The sequence below is a fragment of the Petromyzon marinus genome, unplaced genomic scaffold (genome assembly GCF_048934315.1).
Source record: "Petromyzon marinus isolate PM22_M1 ecotype Great Lakes invasive population unplaced genomic scaffold, UKy_Petmar_22M1.pri1.0 PM_G_Scaffold_14, whole genome shotgun sequence".
Classification (NCBI taxonomy): Eukaryota; Metazoa; Chordata; class Hyperoartia; order Petromyzontiformes; family Petromyzontidae; genus Petromyzon; species Petromyzon marinus.
In genome coordinates this window covers 1,821,030-1,834,218 of record NW_027422695.1, presented here as the reverse complement: position 1 = coordinate 1,834,218, position 13,189 = coordinate 1,821,030, and positions in this window count along the sequence as shown.

The following is a 13,189-nucleotide window of genomic DNA, read 5'->3' as shown; positions in this document are numbered from 1 at the left end:
CTCACACACACACACTGACAACCTCACACACACACACTGACAACCTCACACTCACACACACACACTGACAACATCACACACACACACACTGACAACCTCACACTCACACACTGACAATGTCACACTCACACACACTGTGACAACCTCACACTCACACACACACTGACAACCTCACACTCACACACACTGACAACCTCACACTCACACACTCTGACAACCTCACACACACACACTGACAACCTCACACTCACATACTGACAACCTCACACTCACACACACACTGACAACCTCACACTCACACACACTGACAACCTCACACTTACACACTGACAACCTCACACTCACACACACACTGACAACCTCACACTCACACACACACTGACAACCTCACACACACACACTGACAACCTCACACTCACACACACTGACCTCACACTCACACACACACACTGACAACCTCACACACACACACTGACAACCTCACACTCACACACACTGACAACCTCACACACACACACACTGTGACAACCTGACACTCACACACACACTGACAACCTCACTCACACACACTGACAACCTCACAACCACACACACTGACAACCTCACACACACACACTGACAACCTCACACTCACACACACAGTGACAACGTCACACTTACACACTGACAACCTCACACTCACACACTGACAACCTCACACTCACACACACTGTGACAACCTCACACACACACACTGACAACCTCACACACACACACACACTGACAACCTCACACACACACACTGACAACCTCACACTCACACACACAGTGACAACGTCACACTTACACACTGACAACCTCACACTCACACACTGACAACCTCACACTCACACACACTGTGACAACCTCACACACACACACTGACAACCTCACACACACACTCACACTGACAACCTCACACTCACACACACACTGACAACCTCTCACACACACTGACAACCTCACACTCACACACACACAGTGACAACCTCACACTCACACACTGACAACCTCACACTCACACACTGACAATCTCACACTCACACACACACACACTGACAACATCACACACACACACACACTGACAACCTCACACTCACACACTGACAATGTCACACTCACACACACTGTGACAACCTCACACTCACACACACTCTGACAACCTCACACACACACACTGACAACCTCACACTCACATACTGACAACCTCAAACTCACACCCACACTGACAACCTCACACTCACACACACTGTGACAACCTCACACTCACACTGACAACCTCACACTCACACACACACTGGGACAACCTCACACTCACACACTGACAACCTCACACTCACACTGACAACCTCACACTCACACACACTGTGACAACCTCACACTCACACACTGACAACCTCACACACACACTGTGACAACCTCACACTCACACACACACAGTGACAACCTCACACACACACACTGACAAGCTCACACACACTGACAACCTTACACTCACACACACACTGACAAGCTCACACACACTGACAACCTCACACACACACACTGACAACCTCACACTCACACACACACACTGACAACCTCACACTCACACACACTGTGACAACCTCACACTCACACACTGACAACCTCACACTCACACACTGACAACCTCACACACACACTGACAACCTCTCACACACACTGACAACCTCACACTCACACACACACAGTGACAACCTCACACTCACACACTGACAACCTCACACTCACACACTGACAATCTCACACTCACACACTGACAACATCACACACACACACACACTGACAACCTCACACTCACACACTGACAATGTCACACTCACACACACTGTGACAACCTCACACTCACACACACTCTGACAACCTCACACACACACACTGACAACCTCACACTCACACACACACAGTGACAACCTCACACTCACACACTGACAACCTCACACTCACACACACTGTGACAACCTCACACTCACATACTGACAACCTCACACACACACTGACAACCTCACACTCACACACACTGTGACAACCTCACACTCACACTGACAACCTCACACTCACACACACTGTGACAACCTCACACTCACACACACTGTGACAACCTCACACTCACACACTGACAACCTCACACTCGCACACTGACAACCTCACACTCACACACACACTGACAACCTCACACTCACATACTGACAACCTCACACTCACACACACTGTGACAACCTCACACTCACACACATTGTGACAACCTCACACTCACACACACACTGACAACCTCACACTCACACACACACTGACAACCTCACACTCACATACTGACAACCTCACACTCACACACTGACAACCTCACACTCACACACTGACAACCTCACACTCACACACTGACAACCTCACACTCACACACACACACTGACAACCTCACACTCACACACTGACAACCTCACACACACACTGTGACAACCTCACACTCACACACACTGTGACAACCTCACACTCACACACACTCTGACAACCTCACACACACACACTGACAACCTCACACTCACATACTGACAACCTCACACTCACACCCACACTGACAACCTCACACTCACACACACTGTGACAACCTCACACTCACACTGACAACCTCACACTCACACACACACTGGGACAACCTCACACTCACACACTGACAACCTCACACTCACACACACTGTGACAACCTCACACTCACACTGACAACCTCACACTCACACACACTGTGACAACCTCACACTCACACACTGACAACCTCACACACACACTGTGACAACCTCACACTCACACACACACAGTGACAACCTCACACACACACACTGACAAGCTCACACACACTGACAACCTTACACTCACACACACACTGACAAGCTCACACACACTGACAACCTCACACACACACACTGACAACCTCACACTCACACACACACACTGACAACCTCACACTCACACACACTGTGACAACCTCACACTCACACACTGACAACCTCACACTCACACACTGACAAACTCACACACACACTGACAACCTCTCACACACACTGACAACCTCACACTCACACACACACAGTGACAACCTCACACTCACACACTGACAACCTCACACTCACACACTGACAATCTCACACTCACACACACACACTGACAACATCACACACACACACACTGACAACCTCACACTCACACACTGACAATGTCACACTCACACACACTGTGACAACCTCACACTCACACACACTCTGACAACCTCACACACACACACTGGCAACCTCACACTCACACACACACAGTGACAACCTCACACTCACACACTGACAACCTCACACTCACACACTGACAACCTCACACTCACACACACACTGACAACCTCTCACACACACTGACAACCTCACACTCACACACACACAGTGACAACCTCACACTCACACACTGACAACCTCACACTCACACACTGACAATCTCACACTCACACACACACACTGACAACATCACACACACACACTGACAACCTCACACTCACACACTGACAATGTCACACTCACACACACTGTGACAACCTCACACTCACACTGACAACCTCACACTCACACACACTGTGACAACCTCACACTCACATACTGACAACCTCACACACACACTGACAACCTCACACTCACACACACTGTGACAACCTCACACTCACACTGACAACCTCACACTCACAAACACTGTGACAACCTCACACTCACACACACTGTGACAACCTCACACTCACACACTGACAACCTCACACTCGCACACTGACAACCTCACACACACACACACTGACAACCTCACACTCACACACACTGTGACAACCTCACACTCACACACACACTGACAACCTCACACTCACATACTGACAACCTCACACTCACACACACTGTGACAACCTCACACTCACACACATTGTGACAACCTCACACACACACTGACAACCTCACACTCACACACACACTGACAACCTCACACTCACATACTGACAACCTCACACTCACACACTGACCACCTCACACTCACACACTGACAACCTCACACTCACACACTGACAACCTCACACTCACACACACACTGACAACCTCACACTCACACACTGACAACCTCACACACACACTGTGACAACCTCACACTCACACACACACAGTGACAACCTCACACTCACACACACACACTGACAACCTCACACACACACACACTGACAAGCTCACACACACTGACAACCTCACACTCACACACACACTGACAAGCTCACACACACTGACAACCTCACACTCACACACACTGACAACCTCACACACACACACTGACAACCTCACACTCACACACACACACTGACAAACTCACACTCACACACACTGTGACAACCTCACACTCACACACTGACAACCTCACACTCACACACTGACAACCTCACACTCACACACTGACAATCTCACACTCACACACACACACTGACAACATCACACACACACACACTGACAACCTCACACTCACACACTGACAATGTCACACTCACACACACTGTGACAACCTCACACTCACACACACACTGACAACCTCACACTCACACACACTGACAACCTCACACTCACACACTCTGACAACCTCACACACACACACTGACAACCTCACACTCACATACTGACAACCTCACACTCACACACACACTGACAACCTCACATTCACACACACTATGACAACCTCACACTCACACACACACTGACAACCTCACACACACACACACACTGACAACCTCACACTCACACACACTGACAACCTCACACACACACACTGACAACCTCACACGCACACACACTGACAACCTCACACACACACACTGTGACAACCTGACACTCACACACACACTGACAACCTCACACTCACACACTGACAACCTCACACACACACTGTGACAACCTCACACTCACACACATACTGACAACCTCACACACACACACACTGACAACCTCACACTCACACACACTGACAACCTCACACACACACACACACTGACAACCTCACACACACACACTGACAACCTCACAACCACACACACTGACAACCTCACAACCACACACACTGACAACCTCACACTCACACACACAGTGACAACGTCACACTTACACACTGACAACCTCACAACCACACACACTGACAACCTCACACTCACACACACAGTGACAACGTCACACTTACACACTGACAACCTCACACTCACACACTGACAACCTCACTCACACACACTGTGACAACCTCACACACACACACTGACAACCTCACACACACACACACACTGACAACCTCACACTCACACACACTGACAACCTCACACTCACACACACTGACAATCTCACACTCACACACACGGACAATCTCACACACTCACACACACACACTGACAACCTCACACTCACACACTGACAACCTCACACTCACACACTGACAACCTCACACTCACACACTGACAACCTCACACTCACACACACACACTGACAACCTCACACTCACACACTGACAACCTCACACACACACTGTGACAACCTCACACTCACACACACACAGTGACAACCTCACACTCACACACACACACTGACAACCTCACACACACACACACTGACAAGCTCACACACACTGACAACCTCACACTCACACACACACTGACAAGCTCACACACACTGACAACCTCACACTCACACACACTGACAACCTCACACACATACACTGACAACCTCACACTCACACACACACTGACAACCTCACACTCACACACACAGTGACAACCTCACACTCACACACTGACAACCTCACACTCACACACTGACAACCTAACACTCACACACACACTGACAACCTCTCACACACACTGACAACCTCACACACACACACAGTGACAACCTCACACTCACACACATTGTGACAACCTCACACTCACTCACTGACAATCTCACACTCACACACTCTGACAACCTCACACACACACACTGACAACCTCACACACACACACTGACAACCTCACACTCACACACACACACTGACAACATCACACACACACACACTGACAACCTCACACTCACACACTGACAATGTCACACTCACACACACTGTGACAACCTCACACTCACACACACACTGACAACCTCACACTCACACACACTGACAACCTCACACTCACACACTCTGACAACCTCACACACACACACTGACAACCTCACACTCACATACTGACAACCTCACACTCACACACACACTGACAACCTCACACTCACACACACTGACAACCTCACACTTACACACTGACAACCTCACACTCACACACACACTGACAACCTCACACTCACACACACACTGACAACCTCACACACACACACTGACAACCTCACACTCACACACACTGACCTCACACTCACACACACACACTGACAACCTCACACACACACACTGACAACCTCACACTCACACACACTGACAACCTCACACACACACACACTGTGACAACCTGACACTCACACACACACTGACAACCTCACTCACACACACTGACAACCTCACAACCACACACACTGACAACCTCACACACACACACTGACAACCTCACACTCACACACACAGTGACAACGTCACACTTACACACTGACAACCTCACACTCACACACTGACAACCTCACACTCACACACACTGTGACAACCTCACACACACACACTGACAACCTCACACACACACACACACTGACAACCTCACACACACACACTGACAACCTCACACTCACACACACAGTGACAACGTCACACTTACACACTGACAACCTCACACTCACACACTGACAACCTCACACTCACACACACTGTGACAACCTCACACACACACACTGACAACCTCACACACACACTCACACTGACAACCTCACACTCACACACACTGTGACAACCTCACACTCACATACTGACAACCTCACACACACACTGACAACCTCACACTCACACACACTGTGACAACCTCACACTCACACTGACAACCTCACACTCACACACACTGTGACAACCTCACACTCACACACACTGTGACAACCTCACACTCACACACTGACAACCTCACACTCGCACACTGACAACCTCACACACACACACACTGACAACCTCACACTCACACACACTGTGACAACCTCACACTCACACACACACTGACAACCTCACACTCACATACTGACAACCTCACACTCACACACACTGTGACAACCTCACACTCACACACATTGTGACAACCTCACACTCACACACACACTGACAACCTCACACTCACACACACACTGACAACCTCACACTCACATACTGACAACCTCACACTCACACACTGACCACCTCACACTCACACACTGACAACCTCACACTCACACACTGACAACCTCACACTCACACACACACACTGACAACCTCACACTCACACACTGACAACCTCACACACACACTGTGACAACCTCACACTCACACACACACAGTGACAACCTCACACTCACACACACACACTGACAACCTCACACACACACACACTGACAAGCTCACACACACTGACAACCTCACACTCACACACACACTGACAAGCTCACACACACTGACAACCTCACACTCACACACACTGACAACCTCACACACACACACTGACAACCTCACACTCACACACACACACTGACAAACTCACACTCACACACACTGTGACAACCTCACACTCACACACTGACAACCTCACACTCACACACTGACAACCTCACACTCACACACTGACAATCTCACACTCACACACACACACTGACAACATCACACACACACACACTGACAACCTCACACTCACACACTGACAATGTCACACTCACACACACTGACAACCTCACACTCACACACACACTGACAACCTCACACTCACACACACTGACAACCTCACACTCACACACTCTGACAACCTCACACACACACACTGACAACCTCACACTCACATACTGACAACCTCACACTCACACACACACTGACAACCTCACATTCACACACACTATGACAACCTCACACTCACACACACACTGACAACCTCACACACACACACACACTGACAACCTCACACTCACACACACTGACAACCTCACACACACACACTGACAACCTCACACGCACACACACTGACAACCTCACACACACACACTGTGACAACCTGACACTCACACACACACTGACAACCTCACACTCACACACTGACAACCTCACACACACACTGTGACAACCTCACACTCACACACATACTGACAACCTCACACACACACACACTGACAACCTCACACTCACACACACTGACAACCTCACACACACACACACACACACTGACAACCTCACACACACACACTGACAACCTCACAACCACACACACTGACAACCTCACAACCACACACACTGACAACCTCACACTCACACACACAGTGACAACGTCACACTTACACACTGACAACCTCACAACCACACACACTGACAACCTCACACTCACACACACAGTGACAACGTCACACTTACACACTGACAACCTCACACTCACACACTGACAACCTCACTCACACACACTGTGACAACCTCACACACACACACTGACAACCTCACACACACACACACACACTGACAACCTCACACTCACACACACTGACAACCTCACACTCACACACACTGACAATCTCACACTCACACACACGGACAATCTCACACACTCACACACACACACTGACAACCTCACACTCACACACTGACAACCTCACACTCACACACTGACAACCTCACACTCACACACTGACAACCTCACACTCACACACACACACTGACAACCTCACACTCACACACTGACAACCTCACACACACACTGTGACAACCTCACACTCACACACACACAGTGACAACCTCACACTCACACACACACACTGACAACCTCACACACACACACACTGACAAGCTCACACACACTGACAACCTCACACTCACACACACACTGACAAGCTCACACACACTGACAACCTCACACTCACACACACTGACAACCTCACACACATACACTGACAACCTCACACTCACACACACACTGACAACCTCACACTCACACACACAGTGACAACCTCACACTCACACACTGACAACCTCACACTCACACACTGACAACCTAACACTCACACACACACTGACAACCTCTCACACACACTGACAACCTCACACACACACACAGTGACAACCTCACACTCACACACATTGTGACAACCTCACACTCACTCACTGACAATCTCACACTCACACACTCTGACAACCTCACACACACACACTGACAACCTCACACACACACACTGACAACCTCACACTCACACACACACACTGACAACATCACACACACACACACTGACAACCTCACACTCACACACTGACAATGTCACACTCACACACACTGTGACAACCTCACACTCACACACACACTGACAACCTCACACTCACACACACTGACAACCTCACACTCACACACTCTGACAACCTCACACACACACACTGACAACCTCACACTCACATACTGACAACCTCACACTCACACACACACTGACAACCTCACACTCACACACACTGACAACCTCACACTTACACACTGACAACCTCACACTCACACACACACTGACAACCTCACACTCACACACACACTGACAACCTCACACACACACACTGACAACCTCACACTCACACACACTGACCTCACACTCACACACACACACTGACAACCTCACACACACACACTGACAACCTCACACTCACACACACTGACAACCTCACACACACACACACTGTGACAACCTGACACTCACACACACACTGACAACCTCACTCACACACACTGACAACCTCACAACCACACACACTGACAACCTCACACACACACACTGACAACCTCACACTCACACACACAGTGACAACGTCACACTTACACACTGACAACCTCACACTCACACACTGACAACCTCACACTCACACACACTGTGACAACCTCACACACACACACTGACAACCTCACACACACACACACACTGACAACCTCACACACACACACACTGACAACCTCACACTCACACACTGACAACCTCACACACACTGACAACCTCACACTCACACACTGTGACAACCTCACCCTCACACTCACACACACTGACAACCTCACACACACACACACACACTGACAACCTCACACTCACACACACACTGACAACCTCACACACACACACACACACTGACAACCTCACACACACTCACACACTGACAACCTCACACTCACACACTGACAACCTCACACTCACACACACTGACAACCTCACACTCACACACACTGACAATCTCACACTCACTGACAACCTCACACACACTGACAATCTCACACTCACACACTGACAACCTCACACTCACACACACTGTGACAACCTCACACTCACTCACACTGACAACCTCACACACACACTGACAACCTCACACTCACACACACTGACAACCTCACACACACACTGACAACCTCACACTCACACACACTGTGAAAACCTCACACTCACACACACTGACAACCTCACACTCACACACACACTGTGACAACCTCACACTCACACACTGACAACCTCACACTCACACACACACACTGTGACAACCTCACACACACTGACAACCTCACACACACACTGACAACCTCACACTCACACACTAACAACCTCACACTCACACACACTGACAACCTCACACTCACACACTGACAACCTCACACACACACACACTGACAACCTCACACACACACACTGACAACCTCACACTCACACACACACACTGACAACCTCACACACACACTGACAACCTCACACACACACACTGACAACCTCACACACACACACACTGTGACAACCTCACACACACACACTGACAACCTCACACTCACACACACACTGTGACAACCTCACACTCACACAGTGACATCCTCACACTCACACACACTGTGACAACCTCACACTCACACACACACTGACAACCTCACACTCACACACACTGACAACCTCACACACACTGACAACCTCACACTCACACACACTGACAACCTCACACTCACACACTGACAACCTCACACACACACACACTGACAACCTCACACACACTGACAACCTCACACTCACACACACACACTGACAACCTCACACACACACTGACAACCTCACACACACACACAGTGACATCCTCACACTCACACACACTGTGACAACCTCACACTCACACACACACTGACAACCTCACACACACACACTGACAACCTCACACACACTGACAACCTCACACTCACACAGGCTGACAATCTCACACACACACTGACAATCTCACACTCACACACATCTCTCAGGGACATGATCTAACCCACGACCTCCTGAAGGCCACCGCGAGGTTGTTTTGTTAACAAAGTAAATAATCTCCTCATCGTGTACATGTACACACACGTGTGTGTGTAGAGAGAGAGTGAGAGTCACGAGTGATAGATAATTAATAATTAAGCTGAAGTTAGCCGTCCAAGTGGGAACGTGAAGAGTTTGCGGTGTTGGTTTTGGTGACGGTTTGTTTTTGGCGGGAAAAGTGGAAACGGCTGCGCTGGGGGCTCGCGTGAGGTAAACTTTTAATTAAACACAACTCTTAAATTACTCGCCTAATGTTTATTTTATCATCGTAATATACACGGCGTTTAATATTTGCGCAGGTTGAGCACGTTTTGGGCAAAGGGGGGAGCGGTGGCACAATGGTTAGCACGCATTGACCAGAGTGGTGAAGTATGGTCAGGTCACATTGACCAGCGTGGTGAAGTATGGTCAGTAAACATTGACCAGCGTGGTGAAGTATGGTCAGGTCGCATTGACCAGAGTGGTGAAGTATGGTCAGGTCACATTGACCAGCGTGGTGAAGTATGGTCAGTAAACATTGACCAGCGTGGTGAAGTATGGTCAGGTCACATTGACCAGCGTGGTGAAGTATGGTCAGGTCGCATTGACCAGAGTGGTGAAGTATGGTCAGGTCACATTGACCAGCGTGGTGAAGTATGGTCAGGTCGCATTGACCAGGGTGGTGAAGTATGGTCAGTACACATTGACCAGCGTGGTGAAGTATGGTCAGTACACATTGACCAGCGTGGTGAAGTATGGTCAGGTCACATTGACCAGCGTGGTGAAGTATGGTCAGGTCGCATTGACCAGAGTGGTGAAGTATGGTCAGGTCACATTGACCAGCGTGGTGAAGTATGGTCAGGTCGCATTGACCAGGGTGGTGAAGTATGGTCAGTAAACATTGACCAGCGTGGTGAAGTATGGTCAGTCCACATTGACCAGCGTGGTGAAGTATGGTCAGGTCGCATTGACCAGGGTGGTGAAGTATGGTCAGTACACATTGACCAGCGTGGTGAAGTATGGTCAGTACACATTGACCAGGGTGGTGAAGTATGGTCAGTACACATTGACCAGCGTGGTGAAGTATGGTCAGTACACATTGACCAGCGTGGTGAAGTATGGTCAGTTCCCATTGACCAGCGTGGTGAAGTATGGTCAGTTCACATTGACCAGCGTGGTGAAGTATAGTCAGTACACATTGACCAGCGTGGTGAAGTATGGTCAGTACACATTGACCAGAGTGGTGAAGTATGGTCAGTTCCCATTGACCAGCGTGGTGAAGTATGGTCAGTTCCCATTGACCAGCGTGGTGAAGTATGGTCAGTTCACATTGACCAGCGTGGTGAAGTATGGTCAGTACACATTGACCAGCGTGGTGAAGTATGGTCAGGTCACATTGACCAGCGTGGTGAAGTATGGTCAGGTCGCATTGACCAGCGTGGTGAAGTATGGTCAGTACACATTGACCAGGGTGGTGAAGTATGGTCAGTACACATTGACCAGGGTGGTGAAGTATGGTCAGTAAACATTGACCAGGGTGGTGAAGTATGGTCAGTACACATTGACCAGCGTGGTGAAGTATGGTCAGTACACATTGACCAGGGTGGTGAGGTATGGTCAGTACACATTGACCAGCGTGGTGAAGTATGGTCAGTACACATTGACCAGCG